This window comes from Cetorhinus maximus, unplaced genomic scaffold, assembly GCF_964194155.1.
Source record: "Cetorhinus maximus unplaced genomic scaffold, sCetMax3.hap1.1 HAP1_SCAFFOLD_419, whole genome shotgun sequence".
Classification (NCBI taxonomy): domain Eukaryota; kingdom Metazoa; phylum Chordata; class Chondrichthyes; order Lamniformes; family Cetorhinidae; genus Cetorhinus; species Cetorhinus maximus.
The window spans coordinates 167,404-191,557 of NW_027596365.1; the positions used below are offsets into that span (position 1 = coordinate 167,404).

Genomic DNA, 24,154 nt, shown 5'->3' on the forward strand with positions numbered 1-24,154 from the left:
GAGAGTGATATTGGTTCTCATTTCACAGCTGAATTAATGCAGCAGTTCCGTCATCTTGTGGGTGTGGAACAACATTTCCACATCACCTACCACCGAGCACTTAGCAGGATAGTCGAGGGCTTCACTTTTCTATAAAAACAGCACTGAGAAAAGCTGTCATGAAGGGAGCTGATGATCTGGTCAAGGTCAACTGCCTTGCCTGGTGTGTTAATGACCATTCACTCCCCTCCTGTTCACTCCTCCAATTGCAGCCCATTTCAGCTCATGACAGGGCAGAAAATGCAGATTATGCATCGTCTTGGGATCCCACTCCCCATTGCTACTCGACAGACTCAGGACCTGTTTCTCCAGAACCTCCAACAAACCTCAGCATCCTCCCTCAGTGGGACTACAGGCAGTGGAGAAGATGGCACTGCCCATCTCAACACCTCCAGGGAGAACAACCCTACCCGTTACATTAACTGTTCAATGGGAGATGAAGTCAGGTTAAGAACCTTGTGAAAAGGGGTCGGGTCGGGATGTTAATTGGGAAGGTCCATATGATGTTCTAGATAGACTTGTGGGAAACAAATCTTATATTAGCGAAATGGAAATGAAGGATGGAAATGCAATATTTGTGTTATCATGAAGATCAGTGTGAACTGTATATAATGAAAATGTCAGATAACCAGATTGAGAATAAACGCTGTGTTTGATTTCATCCAACAGGGACAAGATGTGGATGGTCATCGTGCTCCTGGACTGTGTCCAGGCTGAATGTTCTGGTCCTGCCGTATGATCCTCCCCAAGATTGTCCTTTCTGAGCTCCAGCCAGGTGATGTTAAACACCCAGGTGGGAAAGACAAAAATCTACAACAATATGTTTAAAACAAAGCAGATTTATTTGCTATATAACCAGAATACTAAACTTCGGTTCAATTAGTAACATCAGCAGAAACAAACTCCAACTGTCAGAATGAACATAGTTGGGGGAATTAATTTCTGGCATGTTGAGTTGTAATCCGATTGGGTGTCTGGCTTATTGTGAGAGAACATCAAGCTGTCAGGGAGAGGGATGATGTTGAGGAGAGCAGGTTTCTGATGGTGCGTGTGTGTGTGTGTGTATGTGTATGTAAGGGAGAGACAGGCTGTGCTGAGAGTTCGGTACAGGCAGCACCAGTGCAGCCCTGAATGATCGAGAACATCTCTCTCTGCCGGAGTGAGACTCTCCGCTATGTGCATGCTGCAGGGAAGGAAGAGCGGAAGGAGACTCGCAAGGAGTCTCGGGACGGAGCAGAAGTGAGTGTGCTACCAAATTTTCAACACCAAATTATCAAGGGGAGCAAACAGGAATGAAACGCCAGTGGCGAAAAGTTGGTGATGCAGGTTGATAGAGACATTTAAAAGAGCAATAAGCAATTGGTTTCATTTCTAGGGGGTGAGCGTTGAAAAATTTTGTTCTACCCTATATCGAGCAATGGGAGCATTGTGCACGGTTCTGGCCTCCGTATTATAAAAAAGGATATAGAGGCACCGGAGAAGATGCAAAACAAAAAAAGATTTACAAGGACGATTCCAGATCTGAGAGGTTATAACCATCAGGAAAGACTGAACAGGCTGGGGCTCTTTTCTCCAGAAAAGAGAAGGCTGAGGGGGTGACCTGATCGAGGTCCTCAAAATGATGGAAGGGTTTCGAGCGGGTAGACGTAGAGAAGATGTGGAGGAGACCAGAACTGGGCGGTGGGGGTAGGGGTGGTTAGTAGTTATCAATATCAGATAGTCATTAATAAATCCAATGGGGAATTCAGGAGAATTTACCCAGAGAGTGGGGAGAATGTGGAACTCGCTCCCATAGGGAGTGGTCGAGGTGAATAGCATTTAAGGGAAAGAGTTAGGGTGGGGGTTGTGGTAGTGAGACTAACCCGATCACTCGTCAGAAGTGCTGGCACGGACTCAATGGGCTCAATGGTCTCCTTCAGTGCTGCACAAATTTGGTGAATGGGAGCAACATTTCTGCCAAGTTTTCTTTCTATATCCAAACTGGTTGGGATCAGTCCTGTCAACACATATTTGTACCGCCCTGTGGTAACCCACTCCCTCTCGAAGGTGCCGCACTGCCTCACTCGTGGGGAATGGGGGACAGCTCTGGAGCACCGGAAGTTTGTTTCTCAGGCAGTGGGTTCAACAACCTCGGTCGTTGGTAAGGTTTTAGAGTCCATTATTAAGGATGAGATTTCAGAATACTAGAAAGTGCATGATAAAATAGGGCAAAGTCAGCATGGTTTCATCAAGGGGAGGTCATGCCTGACAAATCTGTTAGAATTCTTTAAGGAGGTAACGAGTAGGTTAGACAAAGGAGAGCCAATTGATGTTATCTACTTGGACTTCCAGAAGGCCTTAGACCAGGTGCCGCACAGGAAGCTGCTCAGTAAGATAAGAGCCCATGGTGTTAGAGGCAAGGTACTAGCATGGATAGAAGATTGGCTATCTGGCAGGAGGCAGAGAGTGGGGATAAGGGAGTCTTTCTCAGAATGGCGGCCGGTGATTAGTGGAGTTCTGCAGGGGTCAGTATTTGGACCACAACTTTTCACTTTATACATTAATGATCGAGATGAAGGAACTGAGGGCATTCTGGCTAAGTTTGCAGATGATACAAAGATAGGTGGAGGGACACGTAGTATTGAGGAGGCGGGGAGGCTGCAGAAGGAGTTGGACAGGTTAGGAGAATGGGCGAATAAGTGGCAGATGGAATACAACGTGGGGAAATGTGAGGTCATGCACTTTGGTAGGAAGAATAGAGGCATAGACTATTTTCTAAATGGGGAGAGAATTCAGCAATCTGGAGTGCAAAGGGATTTGGGAGTTCTAGTCCAGGATTCTCTTAAGGTTAACTTGCAGGTTGAATCGGTAGTTAGGAAGTCAAATGCAATGTTGGCATTTATTTCGAGAGGACTAGAATATAAAAGCAGGGATGTGCTGCTGAGGCTTTACAAGGCTCTGGTCAGACCACATTTAGAATATTGTGAGCAATTTCGGGCCCCATACCTCAGGAAGAATGTTCTGGCCCTGGAGAGGTTCCAGAGGATGTTCACGAGAACGATCCAAGGAATGAAAGGCTTAACATATGAGGAACGTTTGAGGACTCTGGGTCTATACTCGATGGAGTTTAGAAGGATGAGGGGGGATTTAATTGAAACTTGCAGAATACTGAAAGGCCTGGATAGAGTGAACATGGGGAAGATGTTTCCATTAGTAAGAGAGACTAGGACCCGAGGGCACAGCCTCAGAGTAAAGGGAAGACCTTTTAGAACAGAGATGAGGAGAAACTTCTTTAGCCAGAGATTGGTGAATCTATGGAATTCATTGCCACAGAAGGCTGTGGAGGCCAGGTCATTGAGTGTATTTAAGACCGAGATAGATAAGTTCTTGATTGGTAAGGGGATCAAAGGTTACGGGGCAAAGGCGGGAGATTGGGGTTGAGAAACTTATCAGCCATGATTTAATGGCAGAGGAGACTCGATGGGCCGAATGGCCTAATTTCTGCTCCTATGTCTTATGGTCTTATGGTCTTATGGGTTCGGCACAGCTCCGGGGAAATCAGTACGGAGCCAGGAAAAGGCTGCTGGTGCACTCCTGCCACACCTGGTAAAGCCTGGCACCTTCACAGTCAGCTATTTGAGCTGTAAATGATTGGGCATTGATATCGTGACACCTTCCCTACGACCATCAGGGTTTTCGCTGGAGTAAACAAGGAGAAATTGTTTCCAGTGGCAGGAGGGTCGGTGAACAGAGGGACACAGATTGAAGAGAATCGGGAAAAGAACCAGAGGGGGAGATAAGGGGGATTTCTTTTTTTTACACAGCGAGTTGTTGTGATATGGGAGGTGCTGCCTGAAAGGGTGGTGGAAGCAGATTCAACAGGAACTTTCAAAAGGGGAATTGAATAGATACTTGAAGGGGAAATGTTTTCAGGGCTATGGGGGAAAGAGCAACGTGGGGGAAGTGGGACTAATTGGATAGATCTTTCAGAGAGCTGGCACAGGCACAATGGGCTGAATGGCCTCTTCCTGTGTTGTAAGATTTTATGATTCATTTCTTTCTGCCCACACACTGGATTGTGCACTCTCCACAGTCACTAACACGTTTGCTTGTTTTTGTCACTGTTTTATTCTGGTTCTCTGTCATGTCCGCCTTCCTCTCCTTCTTCTGTTTTCCCTCTCCTCCTCTCCCGCTCTCCCACTCTCCCCAGTGTCTCTCTCTCCTTCCCTCAGACTCTCCCATTCTCCCCACTCTCCCTCTCGTTCTCTCCCGCTCTCCCACTTCCCCTGGTCTTCCTCTCCTTCTCTCCCACTCCTCCTGGTCTCCCTCTCCTTCCCACCCGCTCTCCCATTCTCACCAGTCTCTCCTTCTCTTCCGCTCTCCCACTCCCCAGTCTCTATCTCTCTCTTTCTCTCCCACTCCCTGGTCTCCCTCCCTTTCCTTCCTGCTCTCCCACTCCCCCTGGTCTCCCTCCCTTTCTTTCCTGCTCTCCCACTCCCCCTGGTCTTCCTCTCCTCGCCTGCTCTCCCGCTCCTCCCAGTCTCTGTCTCCTTCTCTCCCGTTCTCCCACTCTCCTCAGTCTCTGTCTCCTTCTCTCCCACTCCTCCTAGTCTCTGTCTCCTTCCCTCCTAGTCTCCCTCTCCTTCCCTCCTACTGTCCCACTCCACCAGTCTCCCTCTCCTTTTTTCCCGCTCTACCACTCTCCCTGTTCTCTCTCTCCTTCTCTCCCACACCCCCGGTGTCTCCTTCTCTCCCGCTCTCCCATTTTCCCTGGTCTCTCTCTCTCGCTTTCCCGTTCTCCCCGGTCTCTCCTTCCCTCCCACTCTCCCACACCCCGGTCTCTCCTTCTATCCCACTCTCCCACTCCCCATGGTCTCTCTCTCCTCCCCCGCTCTCCCATTCTCTCCAGTCTCTCTCTCCCGCTCTCCCGTTCTCTCCGGTCTCTCTCTACCACTCTCCCATTCTCTAGGGTCTCTCTCTCCTTCTCTCCAGCTCTCCCACTCCCCCCAGTCTCTCTCCCACCCTTCCATTCTCCCAGGTCTCTCTCTCCTTCTCTCCTGCTCTGCCATTCTCTCCAGTTTCTCTCTCCTTCTCTCCCACTCTCCCATTCTCCCCGGTCTCTCTCTCTCCTTCTCTTCCGCTCTCCCACTTCCCAGTTAGGGGAGGCGATGGCGTAGTGGTATTGTCGCTGGACTAGTAGTCCAGAGACCCAGGGTAATGCTCTGGGGGCCTGGGTTCGAACGGTGGTGGGTTCAGATGGTGGAATTTGAATTCAGTAAAAACCTGGAATGAAAAGTCTTACGATAACCATGAAACCGTTGTTGATTGTTGTGAAAACCCATCTGGTTCACTAATGCCCCTTTAAGGAGGTCATCCTTACCTGGTCTGGCCTACATGTGACCCCAGACCCACAGCAATGTGGTTGACTCCTAAATGCCCTCTGAAATGGCCGAGCTGGCACTCAGTTGTATCAAAACCGCTACAAAGTCTCGAAAAAGGAACTAAACAGGATGGGCCATCTGGCATTGACATAGGCACCGGAAACAACAACAGCAATCTCAGCCCCGTCGACCCTAAGTCCTCCTTACCAACATCTGGAGGAGCCATTTAAATACTGTGGCTACAAGAGCAGGTCAAAGGCTAGGAATCCTGCGACGAGTAACCCACCTCCTGACTCCCCAAAGCATGTCCACCATCTACAAGGCACAAGTCAGGAGTGTGATGGAATAATCCCCGCTTGTCTGGATGAGTGCAGCTCCCTCAACACTCAAGGAGCTGGACACCATCCAGGACAAAGCAGCCCCGCTTGATTGGCACCACATCCACAAACATTCACTCCCTCCACTACTGACGCACAGTAGCAGCAGTGTGTACCATCTACAAGATACACAGCAGGAATTCACCAAGACTCCTTTGACAGCATCTTCCAAACCCACGACCACTACCATCTAGAAGGACAAGGGCAGCAGATAGATGGGAACACCATCACTTGGAAGTTCCCCTCCAAGTCACTCACCATCCTGACTTGGAAATATATCGGCCGTTCCTTCACTGTCACTGGGTCAAAATTCTGGAACGCCCTCCCTAACAGCACTTTTGGTGTACCTACACCACGTGGACTGCAGCGGTTCAAGAAGGCAGCTCACCACCATCTTCTCAAGGGCAATTAGGGATGGGCAATAAATGCTGGTCCAGCCAGCGAAGCCCAAATCCCATGAATGAATTTTTAAAAAAGTCTCTCTCTCCTTCTCTCCTGCTCTCTCATTCCCCAAGGTCTCTCTCTCTCCTACTCTCCCACTCCCCCGGTCTCCCTCTCCGTCTCTCCTGCTCTCTCATTTCCCCTGGTCCCCCTCTCCTTCTCTCCCTCTCCCACTACACCCGTCTCCCGCTCTGTCTCTCTCCCTTTCCCTTTCTTCCATCCCCATTCATCATCTCCCTTTCTCGCTCTCTCTCTCTCCCTCCTTTTCCTCTAATCTGTTCTTCCTCCCTACCTCAACCTCTCTCTTCACTCCTCACCCCCCCCCCACCTTCCACCCGCTCTCTCCCTTCGCTCTCTTCCACACCCGCCTTTGGAAAATTGAAGGTTTGAATCCCAACTCTGTTTCTTTCTCTCCCAATCTCCCATTTCTCCCAGTCTCTCTCCATCTCTCCCGTTCCCCTGGTCTCCCAGTCCTTCTCTCCCTCTCCCTGTTTATACAGACGAGAGAGTGTCAGGATGAAATCCAGTGTGTTATTAGAGAGGAGAGAGGGTCAGGGTGGAATCCAGTGGGTTATACAGGGGAGAAAGGGTCGGATGGAATCCAGTGGTTTATTATTTCCTTCCCTCATATTTTTTCCTCCCACCATCCCTTCCTTCCTTCCTCCCGTACAACCAATTTCCCCAATTTATTCCGTCCATTCCTCCATCCTTCCTTCCCTGCCATTCTCCCTCGTTCCTTCCTCACGCATTTCCTCTCTCACCTGCTTTTAACCTCGGAAGAGAGAGGAGGGTACCCGAGGGTTGGCCTGAGGGACAGGATTGGCTGGTTGATATCCGGTGAGATTGGCCCATGTGGTTTACATTGGGATTGGAGGTCCACTTAGCAGGAAGAGAGGAGAGGATTATGCAGTCTTCAAAGAAGTAAGTAGAGAGGACGAGGCGGATTTATGTAGGGAAAGAATCTAGAGAGAGAGAGGGGAGGGGGCATAGCAGACCGGTGGGTTTTTGTCCCTGAGTATAATCATACCACTGCAGATCATTATCTATTGAGTAATTTAATTTTGTGTGTAGACCAGTCGACATACAATGAATGAGTTAGCAATAGTTTGGGGACCACAATTGTGCAGTTCATATCATGGCTGCTGATAGATTTCATATAATTATCTTCTCAAAGTATTGTGAACACACATCCGTCATGTGAACTGATTAGTGCTTATAAATGGTCTGTGCACAATGCTTGACATACAAGAGGTTTTATTGATTTAATAAATGTTTTGATAAGGCAGTTTTAATGGAATCAGATTAAGTTACAGTTGAACATCCGGAGATGACACCTTCGCCGACCATAATCTTTACTGTTGGTCAAAGCCAACTAGATTGGATTAAGAGGCACCGTTTAAGGGGTGTTTATGTGAACATTTTAGAGAACTATTGTTCGCATTTTGGACCTGCCCATGTCCCAAAGCCTTTTTGAACAAATGACGGAAGTATCAAAGGCGAGTGCCAAATTGAACACAGCAAGATCCCGCCAACTTCAAGGCGGCTAATGACCAGATCATCTGATTTAATCCTCCTTGCGTTCCTCAATCCTGCCCTCTTGAGCATCCTCCGATTCCCATTGCTCCACCATTGGCAGCCGTGTCTTTAGCTGCCAGGGGCCCTAAGCTCTGGATTTCCTTCGCTAAACCTCTCTGACTCTCTCTCTCTCTCTCTCCTCCTTTAAGATACCCCTTATAAACTGACTTCTTTGACCGAATTATTGGCCGCAATATCTCCTTATGTGGCTCGGTGTCAAATGTAATAATGCTCCTATGAAGCACCTTGGGACGCTTTGCCATGCTAAAAGCGCTAGATAAATATAAGTTGTTGTTGCCACAATTGCTTCCTTTTTACCCTTGGTGCCTGGATCGCCGGTATTGTTGCACCATTTTCCCACTTGGTTGGGGTTAAATCTTTGCCTTCTTTCCTCTGCAGGCTACTGAGGAGGCTGGAGTTCGGAGGTTGCTGCCAATGGCTGCTCCAAACATGGCCGCCCTGAATGACTCGCAGATGAGGGAGCTGGGGCCCTGGAGCAACGGGGCCGGTGAGCAATGGAGGCATCGCTACAATTTCTACGCGGCATTGCTCAGCCTCCTGATCTTCGTGGTGGTGTTTGGCAATGTGTTGATATGCATGGCAGTGTCCAGGGAGAGGGCACTGTAGACCACCACCAACTACCTCATCGTCAGCCTGGCTGTGGCAGATCTACTGGTGGCCACGCTGGTGATACCCTGGGTTGTCTATCTGGAGGTTAAAGCGTTAGTTCGGTCCCGCTTATCGAAAGGCGGGAGGGCCCCGAAGGGCGTTGGGCCTCGCAGCTACCGACATCACGCCTCAGCGATCCCACCCCCCGTCAATGAGGTCCTAAGTCCTTTTCCCACTTCCCTTCCTGGAGACAGTCACTTGCGCATCAGTCACGGCCAGAACAAGGTCTCTCTTCTGGTCATCCATTTAGATACCAGGCGATTGGTGAACAACACAAGACTGAACTTGACCGTATAGAAACGTAGGCCAGGATTTTATGGCCCCTCTTGCCCGGCGGGATATTACGGTCCGGCCGAACTAAATGGAGATTTAAATGGCTCGCCGCGTCCGCTGGGGGAGAGACACGCCGCGGTGGGGCCATAAAATCCTGGCTACAGAAAATAGGAGCAGGAGTAGGTCATTCGGCTCTTGGAGTCTGTTCCGCCATTCAATATGGTCATTGCTGACCCTCTATCTCAACGCCACACTCCCGTACTCTCCCCATACCCCTTGATGCCTTTGGAGTCTAGAAATCCATCTATTTCCTTCTTAAATATACTCAGTGACTTCTCTGTGGTACAGAATTCCACAGGTTCACCACCTTCTGAGTGAAGAAGTTTCTCCTCATCTCAGCCCTAAATGGCCTACCCCATTTCCTGAGACTATGACCCCTTGTTCTAGACCGCCCCACCAGCCAGAGGAAACATCATCCCTGTATGCAGGCTGTCCAGCCCTGTCAGAATTTTATACGTTTCAATGAGATCCCCTCTCATTCTTCTAAACTCCAGTGAATGCAGGCCTAGTCAGCCCAATCTCTCCTCATATGACAATCCTGCCACCCCAGGAATCAGCCTAGTGAACCTTCATTGCACTTCCTCTATGGCAAGATCTTAGGTAAGGAGACCAAAACTGTGCACAATAGGGACAGGAGCAGGCCATTCAGTCCATCGAGCCTCTTTCACCATTCGATTGGGTCATCATTGGAATGGTCCAGCACAGAAAGAGACCATTTGGCCCATCAAATGGAGAGACAGTGGCGTAATAGCAATGTCACTGGACTAGTAATCTGAAGGCCCAGTCTAACACTCTGGGGACATGGGTTCAAATCCCTACAAGGCAGCTGGTAGAATTTAAATTCAATTAATAAATCAGGAACTGAAAGCCAGTCTCAGTCATGGTGACCATGAAACTATCATCAATTGTCGTAAAAACCCATCTGGTTCATTAATGCCCTTTAGGGAAGGAAATCTGCCGTCCTTACCCGGTCTGGCCTACATGTCACTCCAGGCCCACAGCAATGTGGTTGACTTTTAATTGTCCTCTGAAATGGCCGAGCAAGCCACTCAGTTCAGGGGCAGTTAGGGATGGGCAACAAATGCTGGCCTTGCCAGCGACTCCCACATCCCATGAAAAAGATAAAAAGAAAATTGAGTCTGCTGCAGTTTTTTGAAAGATCAATCCAATTAGGCCCCACTCTCCCCCAGCCCCCGCTGTTCTTTCCCCCGTCGCCCTGAAAATTTCTCCCCTTCCAGTATTTATCCGATTCCTCCCTTTTGAAAGTTCCTATTGAATCTGCTTCCACCGCCCTTTCAGGCAGCGCCTTCCAGATCACAACAACTTGCTGTGTGATTAAAAGTCGCTCTTCCTCACCTCGCCCCCTGCTGGTGACGCTCACTTGCACCGAAGGCTTATCCACCTTAGCAAAAGCCGTTCCCACATTGTCGTGGCCAACCCTCGGCAGCTGAACGATCGTCATGGATGGGGGTTAGTATTACAGCCGTCGGGCACTCTTCTGAGTGTTGTAATCCTCCAAAGAGCGAATCTCGCAATCCCATCTCTCAATCGCTTTCATTACCACTTCAAATAAAGAAAAAGCAAACATAAGATCAGCCGGCGCAATGAAACTATTGTGATGAAACTATGAAACAATGAAACTACAGTGCACAGATAATAAAATATTCATTCATTATCATCCAACTGCTAGATAATTAATTTTGTATAATGTCTCCGCTGGATATCTAATCGCACTATTCTCACAAAATTAAATCTGGAGCAAAATTAGTTTTATAGGAAATGAGAATTACTGTAAATATTATTTGCTGCAGTGCTTGTCAAACTCATTTATACTTTGTACTATCTAGATTGTCCACAAGCGTTTAATCTCTTGGAACATTCTTCATCTTGAAATTACCCGAATTACTATTTTCGCCTTTTATATTCTTTTCAATGGAGATGTAGTATCTCTATGGACCTCAGTGACTTTTAGGGGGAAGAAAGTAAATGCAAATTTATGGGAAGGGAGAATTCATTATAAGGGAATGAATTACTTAAATTAGAATCTATAGGCAGGCCAGCGCAAATCAGTAAATCAACAATTAAACAGTTAAACCAAATGAACCTTTTGCACTCTCAAACTTTGTACACCAGCAAGTTTGCAATCACCAGCAAGGTCCTGGGAGTTAGATTGGAGTCAGAGGATGGCAAGAACATATATTAAGTGTGCTCTTCAACAGATAGGGGAAGGACAGATGGTCCCAGTTTAGATAGGAAGGCGGGTCTCTGCCTGGGTGAAAATAGAGTCAGATGATGCATGTACCTTTGTACCAGAGACTTGTCTGTTTAATGTAAAGCTATATGTTGACAAGATCGGAATCTGGAGGATGTTCTTGTATGTGACAAATAATGTATAAATATGGTGAACACTTGTAGCTTAGCAGAATACTGTCTCAAGCTGAATTGAGATGGTGCCCTCCTTGCAATTGCTCGAATAAACGATCGTAACCTGTACCTGAGTCTCCTGTGGTCTGTTCATCAAAGACACCACATCAGTGACAAATGCATAAAACGACCCAAGTGTTAAGCTAATGTTCTCCAAGTTTGATTAATGTAGGTGCAGAATAAGTGTTAGTTTCTCAACAGAAGATTGTTAAGATGATGTTAGAGCACATATTCAAATGATTAAAATCAACACGTTCTCTTGGCATATTCATGTATAGAATATGAAAATGTCTAGGCTTTTTCTCTGGCATGAGTTAATAATTTATGTATTATTTAATGAGAATGTCAGTGAGTGCAAATCTGTCAACAGCAAAACAGCAGCAGAAAGTTTATAATTTCAACAACAACTTATGATTCTACAGCACCTTCAATTTAATGAAGTGTCTCCAAGGTGCCTCACAGGAGTGATTATCAAACAATATTTGACCTCGAGCCACATCAGGAGATATGAGGGACCGGTGACCAAAAGCTCATTCACAGAGTGAGGTTTTAAGTAACTTCTTAAAGCCAGAGAGAGAGAGAGAGATAGAAAGAAAGAGAGAGAGAGAGAGATATAAAGAAAGAGAGAGATAGGGGCTGGAGGAGGTTCCAGAGATAGGGAGGGTTGTAGGGACTGGAGTGAGTTACAGAGGTGGGGATGATTGTAGGGACTGGAGGAGGTTACAGAGATAGGGAGGGTTATAGGGACTGTAGGGGGGGTTACAGAGATGGGGTTGGTTGTAGGGACTAGAGGAGGTTACAGAGATAGGGAGGGTTGTAGGGACTGGAGGAGGTTACAGAGATAGGGATGGGGCACAAGGAAAGATTTGAAAACAGGGATGAGAATTCTAAAATTGAGTTTGGATGAGCTTCAGTTTCCATAAACATATTCCTTGGAGCCATTCTTCCCGTTAATTCTGATGAGCTTATTTGGGGAAGACAATTGAAAGTGGGTGGGGTAGGATCGGTTGGTGGCCCTTGGGCTCTGTTCCCTGCAGCCGCCCCCCCCCAACCCCCCCCGCCCCTCCCACGCCACCTGCAAAAGTGGTCGACTAACGGAAGTATTTTAGAAGCACTGCTCTTAGGTGTCTTGTGCCCAAAGGCAGTAGAAGAACAAAATACTGAGGGCGCTGGAAATCCGAAATAAGAACAGAAAATGCTGGAAACAACCAGCACCTGTGGAGAGAGAAACAGAATTAATGTAAAAGCAAAAAACTGCGGATGCTGGAAATCCAAAACAAAAATAAAAATACCTGGAAAAATTCAGCAGGTCTGACAGCATCTGCGGAGAGGAAAAGAGTTAACGTTTCAGGTCAGAACCAAAGGGCAAGGCATTGTAGGAATGCAGATCTTTTATCTGGATTTAAGGCTGGATATAGAGCTCCAGTCAGTGAACAGACGTCCGGATGGCTGGAGGTGTTCTGTGATCTTGTGGAAGGGTTTGCTTGAAGGGATGCTACCCTGGCTGTGAACTGTTGCTGATGCTGTTTGTACTTTGCTCTGGTTAAAGGTGGTTGGTGAGTGGCGTTTCAGCTGGGTTCACTGTGACATCTTTGTGACACTGGACGTGATGCTGTGCACAGCCAGCATCCTCAGCCTGTGTGCCATCAGCATCGACAGGTAACCGGAGGGCTTTCAGTGGCGTTCGCCAGTGCGGAAACAGGCCATTCGGCCCATCTGCTCTGTGCCGGTGTTTCTCCTCCACACAAGCCCCCTCCCACCCCCTCTTCACCTCACCCCGTTCACCATATCCTTCTATTTCTTTCTCCCTCGTGTGTTTATCTTGCTTCCCCCTTAAGTTCATTGATGCTATTCACCTCAACCATTCCCTGGATGCGAGTTCCACATTCTCCCCAATCTTTGGGTAAAGAAGTATCTCCTGAATTCACCATTGGATTTATTTTTAGGAATGTGGGCATCCGCTGGCAAGGTCAATATCACCGTTCAACTGAATGACCCGTCAGTGTTAGGGTTAGAGTCAACCACATCTCTGTGGGTCTATAAAAGGGTTTTCTGTAGTAATTATAGTTCTGATAAACATAGGACTGTACCTTTAACCACAGGGGAGGAAAAGAGGAGAGCGATTCTCCTGAGTATTTGTGGGCGCAAAACCTACAGTTTAATTCGAAGCTTGACGGCCCCCAGTGCCCCTGACTTGAAGACTCTCAGCAAATTAGTAACAATAAGGAACATTCTCAACACAAACCCTCAGTCACAATGCAGACGTTCAGGTTCAATTCATTGAATACAGCCCCAAGAGAGACCATTGCTACCTATGTGGCGAAATTAAAACAACTCATAGAATATTGTGATTTTGGTGAAAGCCTGAATGAAATGCTCAGAGATTATTTTGGTCTCTGGCGTGCAAGAGGATGCTATTCAGCGAAGATTGCTGACTGAAGTGGATCTTGATTTTAAGAAAGCGTTAGAAATAGTACGTGCGATGGAAAGCGCTGGAAGGGATTCACAAGCGATTCAAGGTGCACAAAATGGCGCCATTTTCCTAGTTGGGCGGGAACGGTCAACTGAAAGTGGCGCGAAAATCCAGGACTCCGCCGTGAAGCGGGAAACAGCCCCCGCTAACCGAAAATTGAGGAACCAGTTTATTAGCAAATTCGAAAACTAAGTTTTATCGACGTGGAAACAATCACACTCCTAACGATTGGCAATTTAAAAAGGTGAAGTGTTATTTTTGTCGCAAAAGAGGACACATATTGAAACATTGCAACACAACATTAAAACAGGCTTCCGGGCAACAAACAAAGCCCAATGAAGTATATAGTGTGGAAGAGCCAGAAACAACCAATTCTGACATTTAATCCTTATTCAACATGAGAGTTGGGAAGACAGAGCCAGTCACTGTCACTTTACAGGTGAATGGGAAACTCTTAATAATGGAAGTGGGCACTGGTGCTTCTACCACTGTAGTAGGAGAACACAATTTCAAATATTTAAATAAAGGTGCTCAACAATTAAATTTGGAACAAACGTCTACCAAGTTGAAAACGTACACAGTCGAAGAAATCCAGGTATAAGGTATCACCAGAGTACCTGCTTATTAGAGACACCAAACAGCACAACTACCAATGATGGTATTAGAAGGTACAGGACCAAGCCTTCTACGTCGAAATTGGTTGAGATAAACTAACCTTGATTGGCCAATAAGATTTCAAAAGGAAGCAGGAAGAGTTCCTGAGTTGGAAAAGGAACAAGGTAAGGTCCTTCAGAAAGAGCCTGGAGAGTCCAAGGACCGCACCTGGATGCAAATGGAATGTGTAGCTATTCAGCAACCTGAATAAATGAAGACTGTCTTAAACAACAACATGGAAGAACAGCAGAAGAAACTCAAGGCGACTCTGCTGAATTACGGAGTTCAAGTTGAAGCGAGTGAGTTTCGCAAAGAAAAGAAAAACCCTGTTGAAATATCCTCACACACTACAAGGATCCTACAGGTCAAAATTACGAAGAGAAGCAGAAAGAATTTAACATCACTCTGAGCAAACTGAAGAACGAATTGGCACAGAAGACGCAGCAATGTTCAAGGTTCCGGGAGGAAGTCAACAGATGCACGAAGGAGACAGAAGAGCTGAAGAATCAGCTGAATGAAGCGAAAGAGACCTTGAAAGGAAAGGTCGTAGAACATTCCAAGATGCGAGTAGATAATGAAGTCATGGGTAACTCAAATACTGAATTAAGACAAGTTGAGAAATCACCTGAGAGAAGTCTGGCCGACAGTGAAGTCAAGATGAAGGCCAAGACTATACTCTGTGGTAGAAAGCAGAAGACAAAAAGGATGAAGGTCCTGAAAAGACAATAAAAGGCGAGAATGAAAAAGTTAACAGGTGATCATCGGAAACTAAACTTGCTCGTTTCCTACTTCACTACAGACACAATCCAAATTTGGAGGATAAGATGGAGAAACGTCAAGGGAACCAAAAAGCGACTCCTGATTTGCATAGTCATCAGCAACAATTTACTGTTGGAGAAACAGTGTATGTAAGGACTGAAGTGGTTAGCTGGTAAAGTAAGCTCTGTGGCCGGACCATTGTCGTACCGTATGGAAGTGGAGGGCCGGATCACCCGTAAGCATGTGGATCATTGAGGAAGAGAGATATCCCAAGAAAATGATGTTCCACCTGTAACCATTGCTGAACCTATGGTTCCTGTTGAAGTTGCTCAACCAAGGACAGACATGCCCGATGTCTCTGTCAGAGTGGAAGACACTGAACTGCCTGTGCCTAATGAGGTAACTGATGTCAATGCGGTTCCAGAGAATATGGTTCCTGCAAAAGAATCGGAAGTCGTGGAGCTTCGATGTTCCACACAGATCAGGAAACCATCTTAAAAACTGAATTTGTAATTTAATGGCCTGTGTAAATATTGTGATGGCATGAGATAAATACAAAAGATAGAAAAGTTTAAGGTTGTGGTGGGGGGGGTGGGTGGTGGCTACAGTAATTATAGTTCTGATAAACGTAGGACTGTAGCTTTAAGAATACCCCTGTGTTGTAAGATCACATGATCTGTACGGACCAATGAGTTAGCAGCACGGGGACCCTCGAGGAGAGAATTCATCTTTAATTATAGAGTTAGATGCACACATGTAACTGCTGCTGCCGTCTTGTAAATAAAGTTCAACGTTTCCACCAAGCAAAGCTGCCTAGAAAATCAACTCTATCACACTTTCTTCCCGAAAGTATATCAGTGAAACAAACAGGGTTTTTATGACAATTGATGGTCACCATTACTGAGACTAGCTTTCAATTCCAGATTTATTCATTGAATTTAAATTCCAACTTCCACTGTGGTGGGAATTGAACCCATGGCCCCCAGAGCATTAGCTAGGCCTCTGGATTAGTAGTCCAGACATTAATGCTATGCCACTATCCCATCTTTTAGTGACAATCGTATATTGATAGCCCTTAGTTCTGGTCTCACTCCACACAAATAGAAAGACTTTCTCTATCCTATCGAAAAACCCCTTTCATCGTCTTAATCAGGTCACCCCTCAGCCTTCTCATTTCTAGAGAAAAGAGCCCCAGCCTGTTCAATCTTTCCTGAGAGCTATAACCTCTCGGATTTTGGTAGTGTAGGAAATGCAGAATAGATGAAGAATAGCCTCCTTCGGTGCTTTCAAGTCCTGAGAAGATCGGGAAAAGGGGTTTAATTTCACTCCACCTAGCGGAAACTGCACAGCAACAGACTTAAAATGGTAGCGGGCAACTTGCTTCTCCAGCCCTTTTGGCACCGGGTGGCGGGGCTGTGACAGGAAGAATAAAAAAGAGGCATATTATCTAAATGGTGAGAGATTGCAGAGCTCTGAGATGAAGAGGGATCTTGGTGTCCTAGTGCATGAATCACAAAAGGCTAATAGCTTTTACATCAAGTAATTAGGAAGGCTAATAGAATGTTATCGTTTATTGCGAGGGGGGTTGTTTGTAGGGAGGTTATGCTTCAGTTCTGTGGGGCACTGGTGAGACCGTATCTGGAGTACTGTGTACAGTATTGGTCACCTTATTTAAGGAAAGATGTCAATGCGTTAGAAGCAGTTCAGAGGATGTTTACCAGGCTAATATCAAGAATATGTGGGTTGTCTTATGAGGAAAGGTTGGACAGGTTAGGCTCGTATCCACTGGAATTTGGATGAGTAAGAGGTGACTTGATTGAAACATTTAAGATCCTGAGGGGTCTTGACAGGGTGGATGTGGAGAGGATGTTTCCTCTTGTGGGAGAATCTAGAACGAGGGGTCACTGTTTTAAAAATAAGGGGTCGCTCATTTAAGGCAGAGATGGGGAGAATTTTTTTCTCTCAGAGGGTCGTGAGTCTGTGGAACTCTCTTCCTCAAAAGGCGGTAGATGCAGAGTCTTTGAATATTTCTAAGGCAGAGCTAGATAGATTCTTGGTTAACAAGAGGTTGAAAGGTTATCGGGGGTAGGCAGGAATGTGGGGTTGAGGTGACAATCAGGTCAGCCATGATCTTATTGAATGGCAGAACAGGCTCAAGTGGCCGAGTGGCCGACTCCTGCTCCTAATTCATAATTTGCAATGTGTCCATCTGAATTCATACACATCAGGGTTCCAGTGGGGTACATGACACACGTTTGCCATTGTTAGTGGAGTGCCCTCTGGGCTGCACAAGGGTAGCTAGACTCTTCCTCCCACTCTTCACTGCCGCACCCCCCACCCCACCTACCTCCTCAGGCCTTTACACACCACCCTCCCTCCTTCCTCTATTACTTTCCCTGGGCCCCCTAGTTTTGGGATGAGTGGGGCCAGCGAGACCCAACGGCCAGCGAGAGGTCCTTTCATGGCTCCAGGTTCTCCAGATGTGCATTGACAAGGTTCCCCCCCTCCTCCCTGAAGCTCGATAGAGAATGGGACCCTCCCATGAGAGAGGCTGTCCCGCTTGTGATCCTGGTTGGAAATGATGGGAAACTGGGAAATATTGGGATGCAGAGGGACCTGGGTGTCCTTCTACACGAATTACAGAAATTACAGCATATAGGTACAGCAAGGAAATCGAAAGGTAAATGGCATGTTCTCTTTTATTGCAAACGGATTGGCATATAAAAGTAAAGAAGTCTTAAAATAATTATATAGATCTTTGGTGAGACTACACCCGAATATTGTGCACAATTCTGGATCCCTAACCCTACCCCTAATCTTAAACCCAACCCTAACTCCCTAATCCCATCCCTAACTCCCTATCCCTAATCTTAACTCCCTAACCCCATCCCTAACTCTTCAACCCCATCCCTAACTCCCAACTCCAGCCATAACCCCATCCCCAACTTCCTACCTCATCCCTAACTCCCCAAACCCCACCCCTAGCTCACTACCCCTAACCCTAACCCCATCCTTAACTCCCTACTCCTAACCCTAGCTCCCTAACCCTATCCTTAACTCCCTAACCCCATCCATAACTCTAACTAAACTGATTCCTGGGATGAGAGGGATGTCCTATGAGGGGAGATTGAGTAGAATGGCCCCATATTCTCTGGAGTTTAGAAGAATGAGAGGTGATCTAATTGAAATATATAAAATTCTTCGGGGGTTTAACAGGGTCGATTCTGGGAGGCTGTTAACCACCCCCCCCCCCAACTCCCCCCGCACCCCCCCCCCCCCCCCGCCCCGCACCCCCACCCCCTCCCCTGGCTGGGGAGTCTGGAACAATGGTGGGGGTCACAGTCTTAGGATAAGAGATCAGCCATTTTGGACTGAGATGAGGAGAAATTTCTTCACTCAGAGGGTTGGGAATCTTTGGAATTATCTACCCCAGAGAGCAATGGATGTTCCATCATTGGGTATACTCAAGACTCAGATTGATAGATTTTTGGGCACTGAAGGTGGGAAAGTGGAGTTGAAGTAGAACATCATCCATGATCTTAATGAATGGGTGGGGCAGGCTCGAGAGGCCGAATGGCCTCCTCCTGCTCCTATTTGTCTTGTTGTTTGCTAGATCTTGGGAATAATGTGTATCTTTTTCCGATTTGATCAATGGATCCTCATCCTCAACCTCCCTTGGTTGCCATGGCTACAGGAGTAGGCCATTTGGCCTTTTGAACTTACTTCCCTGCTTCACTCACCACCTATTTTGGAGCTTTTTAAAGACCATCCGGTTCATCAACAGCTCTAACCTGTTTCTTGTCCACCCCTTGCAGGTATACAGCGGTTGCCATGCCAATGCTATACAATACCCGTTGCAGCTCCAAGCAGAGAGTCACGTTGATGATAACCATGGTCTGGATGCTGTCCTTCGCCATCTCATGCCCGCTGCTCTTCGAGCTAAAAAAACACCCTGGTAAACTGTGCCCATCAAGAACCCTTCTTTCATCTTTTATTCCTCTATTGTCTCCTTTTATGGTAAGGGAGGGGCATGAGAATTCTCACAGCAATCCCAAGGATTGGGGACTTCAGTTATATGGAGAGACCGGATCAGCTGGGATTGTTCTCCTTAGAGCAGAGAAGGTTCGTGGGGAGATTTAATTGAGGCATGCAAAATCATGAGAGGTTTTGACAGAGTAAATAAGGAGAAAGTGTTTCCAGTGGCAGGAGGGCCGGTAACCAGAGGACCACAGATGGAAGAGAATCGGGAAAAGAAGCAGAGGGGGGGAGGAGGAGAATTTATACTCCACACGAGCCCACTCCCACCACCTCTTTATCTCCCCCATCACCATTTCCTTCTATTCCTTTCTCCCTCATGTGTTTATCCAGCTTCCCCATTAAATACATCGATAATATTCACCTCAACCACTCCCTGTGGGAATGAGTTCCACATTCTCCCCACTCTCTGGATGAAGAAGTTTCTCCTGAATTCCCCATTGGATTTACTAGTTGTTGCACTATGCTGATAGTGCTGGTATCCCACCACTGCCAACCATGTTGTATTATGGTGCGCGGTGGTGTCTCAACAATGCGACCTTGAGACTTGTAGATTTAAACATGAACTCTTTATCTATTTACAGATCTCAGGTTACTGTCATGCATGGCGCTGCTACCTCCATACAGGCTGGTTCCAAAGCGTTCTATCTAGACTGTTCTCTCAGTCTGTTACCATGTGACCTTATACATCATACCGTGGGTGGTGCTATTCTCCAGTCCCTCTCTAACCCTTACTCTGCCGTGCACCTTTACATTACAGTGGCATGCAGGCACATACAACACTAGTGATTATCTTATATTGATGGCCGTCTAGTTCTGGTCTCCCACCAGCCCTACCCTCCCCCACCCCACCCCACCCCAAAAGTGGAAACAGCTTCTCTATGTTCACCCTGTCAAAACTCTTTTATAGTTTTAAAGGCTTCTATCAGGTCACCCATCAGCCTTCTTTTCTAGAGGAAAGAGCCCCAGCCTGTTCTGTCTTGCCTGGTAGTTATAAGCTCGTAATTCGAGTGCCATCTTTGTGAACCTTTAGTTACATCTTCCCCAGTGACTCAATGACAGTTTTTGCAATTATGGAGACCAGGAATGTGCTCTGTCCTCTTCCAGATAAAAGGGACGAGACCATCTGTGCCATCATGAACACTTCTTTCATCTTATATTCCTCTATTGTCTCCTTCTACATTCCCTTCATCGTGACGCTGTTAGTTTACGTCCAGATCTATGCCATGCTGAGACGGAGGAGGAAGCGCGTGGCAGCTAAGAGGATCAGCGTTGCCATGGAGCATGAAACCCAACCACCCATAAAGGTCGGAAGAGTAAATAACAAGCTCAAGTATTAAAATGAGGGAATGTGCGTAGTGGGCGTGGTGTAAGTGACTGACCTTTAACCTCTAAACTCCGTGATTAAATCCTGCCCAAGTTCGCTTTGTGTAGAGGCTGCACGGGTTCAAGTCGACATGGGTTAGAGTGGCTTCGATCCATTTTGTATCAGACATGCTGCCATGATGCAGAGTTGCTTTCAACCTGCCATTTAATGGAGGATACAGGATGACTGGGGAAGTGATGTCACCACAAGTATAGGATGTTGGTCATTTATAAGAGGCTGCAGATTGGCAGGCATAGAGGGAAATGTACATCTAACCCCATGTTGTACCTGCCCTGGGAGATTTTGATGGGGACAGTGTAGAGGGAGATTTACTTTGCATCTAACCCCGTGCTGCACCTGTCCTGGGAGTGTTTGAAGGGGACAGTATCTTGCTTTATTATTTAAAAAACATGCTTTTTAGAGTGAAATTTCCTTGTGCAATATTACTGTACGTTTCACACAATCATATTTCAGCTGAAACATTCACTCCCTCCACCTCCGACGCACAGTGGCAGCAGAGTGTACCATCTAGAAGATGCACTGCAGCAACTCACCAAGCTTCCTTAGACCGTACCTCCCAAACCCACGACCATGACCATCTAGAAGGACAAGTGTAGCAAATAGATGGAAACACCACCACCTGGAATTTCCCCTTCTAGTCAAGCACCATCCTGACTTGGAAATATATCGGCCATTCCTTCACTGTCACTGGGTCAAAATCCTGGAACACCCTCCCTAACAGCAATGTGGGTGCACCTACACCGCATGGACTGCAGCGGTTCAAGAAGGCAGGTCAGCCCTACCTTCTCAAGGGGCAATTAGGGATGGGCAAGAAATGCTGGCTCAGCTGGTGAAGCCAACATCCCATGAACGAATAATTTTTTTTTAAAATGCAATACTTAAGTCAGTAATTTTGAAAGGATTTTTGCCCTATTTAATGGACAATCTCTCAATTCAAATTGTAAACAATGGGTTTTCTTTATGGCCGATATGAAGTATTTATATCCATGTTCGTGCCTACACTGTTGCCAGGGTCGATAATTCCATTTTTTGTTTTATTTAGTTTCAGAATAAGTGCACACACCCGGAAGATGTCAAACTTTGCACTTTAATGGTCCAATCAAACGGGAGCACCAGCGTGAGTAAAAAGAAATTGGTAAGGCCTCATCTGGAGACATCAGAATCCTCGGAGCTGATTGACAAATTCCCAGTTCAATTTGAGTGGCCGAAATTCCCACTTGTCACTAGGGTCATCAATCATTCCAAAGGTCATTGATCAACTCTCTTCCCATTCACTGCCATCGCACGAAATCTCAATGGACCCAAACCTCTTCCCACTCAATCCCATTGTACACAATCCCAATGGAACAAGCCCCTTGTCCTTCACTCCTATTGCGCAGAATGTCAGTAGATCGATCCACTTCCATCGCACAGAACCCTAATTCCTTTCCCTTCCATGGAGAGATTGGAGAAGTTGGGATTGTTCTCCTTAGTACAGAGAAGGTTAAGAGAAAGATTTAATCGAGGTAGGCAAAATCATGAGGGGTTCGGATAGAGTAAATAAAGAGAAACAGTTTCCTGTGTCAGGAGGGTCGGTAACCAGAGGGACACAGATTGAAGAGAATCAATAAAAGAAAGAGGAGGAGATGAGGAGATTTTTTTTTAATTTTTACACAGTGATTTGCTGTGATCTGGAAGGCGCTGCCTGAAAGGGCGGTGGAAGCAGATTCAGTAGGAACTTTCAAAAGGGGAATTGGATAAATAGTTGAAGGGGAAAGATTTGTCAGGCTGTTGGGCGAAGAGCGGGCGGAAGTGTGGGACTAATTAGAAAGCTCTTTCAAAGAGCCAGCAGAGGCTTGATGGGCTTAATGGGCTTCTGTGCAGTATGATACTGTGAACAAGTTAACTGCCCACACTCCATGTACAAAATGGTGACTTGGAACCAACGGCCTTTTGTCATTCCCTTCCTTGTCCTCTCCTGTGATTTGTGTGTGCTCTGGTCTGTGCTGTTGGCTGTTGGTAACACCCATTTTCTCTTCTTTTTGGCATCCTAGACACTGGTACGAGAAGCAATCCCTTGCTCTGAAGAATCTGAGGGAGCCCGCTTTGTGGGGCCTCCCGAGAGGTCAAGGCCAACAGGAACTTTGCTGGCTTTCCAGCTCTGGACCACTTCCAGATCCTGCCTGATGGCTGGTGAATGGAAGGCCCCTTCCTCCATCGAGGCATCCGGGGACCCCGAGTGCGATGGCCAAGCAAGGTTCTTCAGGCGGAGCGCTTTTGAAGTGCAGAGGGTGTCGGACGAGAAACAGGTGCCAGTGGCCAAATCAGCAGTGAAAGCAAACTGTCCCACCAGAAGGAGAAGAAAGCAACACGGTTGGCGGTTGTCTTAGGTGATTCTAGAACAAACCAGAACAATAGACTATGTTCCACCGAGACACAATGATTTAGAACAATAGCCCAAGATCCACAGCCTCGGTGGTCTCGAACAATGTTTTAGGTGCCATCATGTCAACATGATTTAGAATAGGCAAAGTCTATCGGTTCTTACAATGATCTAGAACAGCAGACCGAGTTCTATGTAGTTACAACCATCTAGAACAATAGACGAGATTCCATTGTGTCTCAATGATTTATAAGAACAGGATAGATCCATGGATCCTGAAATGATCTAGGGCTGTAGGAGAAATTACATGCTCTATAACTGTGGACTAACTTCCATAGTCTGGAAATGATCTAGCAAAATAGTCAAAGTTTCGTTGTGGCACAATGATCTAGAGCCATAGGTTAAGTTGCATTGTAGCACAATGACTTAGATCAACAGTCCAAGTTCATGGGTTTTGCTGTGATCTAGAACAATAGGCTGCATTCCACTAGACCGCAAAGCTCTAGAGCAATAGGCCAAGCTGCACGGAAATGTAATGATCTAGACTAATTGGCTGCGTATAGTGTTACCATACTCCCAGTAGATTAGTCAGAGTCCTATAGTGTTACAATGATCTAGAATAATAGGCTAAGTTGTATGAAATCGCTATGTTCTAGGATTGGATTCTATACCGATGATACCAAATTTGTAAGCTTGTGTGCCAGAGATGTAATGTGAATTTTAGCAAAGAACTAGCAACTATAAGTAATTAATGGATGCCCTGTTGCCATATGGTTGAGGAGCTGAGTGGAGTAGGAACCCTTTTGCGAGTCACTGTGTTGCGATGACAAATGGCCCACACTCTTTTCCTCTCTCTCTCTCTGTCGGATTGGCAGGCATCTTCATCATCTGCTCGCTGCCGTTTTTCATTATTCACATCCTGAACGTCCACTGCCAGACGTGCTACATCCCGCCAGGGCTCTACAGCGCCTGCGCCTGGCTGGGTTACGTCATCAACCCCATCATCTACACGACCTTCAACGTGGAGTTCCGCAAAGCCATCATGAAGATCTTGCATTGCTAAAGCTGGAACAGGGACTGACTCTGGAACAGGGACTGAGAGCCAAGCGAACCAGTCCATGAAACTTGCAACTGACGTCTGCACACGAAAGACACGGGCTTTTAAGGATCCCAGACTATAAACACCTTGTCTCTGCTGTCTTCACCACACCATAACAGGAAGCCAGAATGATCCCTTCCTGCCAAAGATGGAGGAACATGAGTGTA

The 24,154-nt window shown here is 46.6% G+C and overlaps 1 pseudogene; it reads left to right on the forward strand.

The window, feature by feature from the left end:
• Positions 1-1,170: 1,170 nt before the first annotated feature.
• On the forward strand, positions 1,171-23,951 carry LOC144673652 (D(2) dopamine receptor A-like; annotated as a pseudogene).
• The last annotated feature ends 203 nt before the right edge of the window (positions 23,952-24,154 follow it).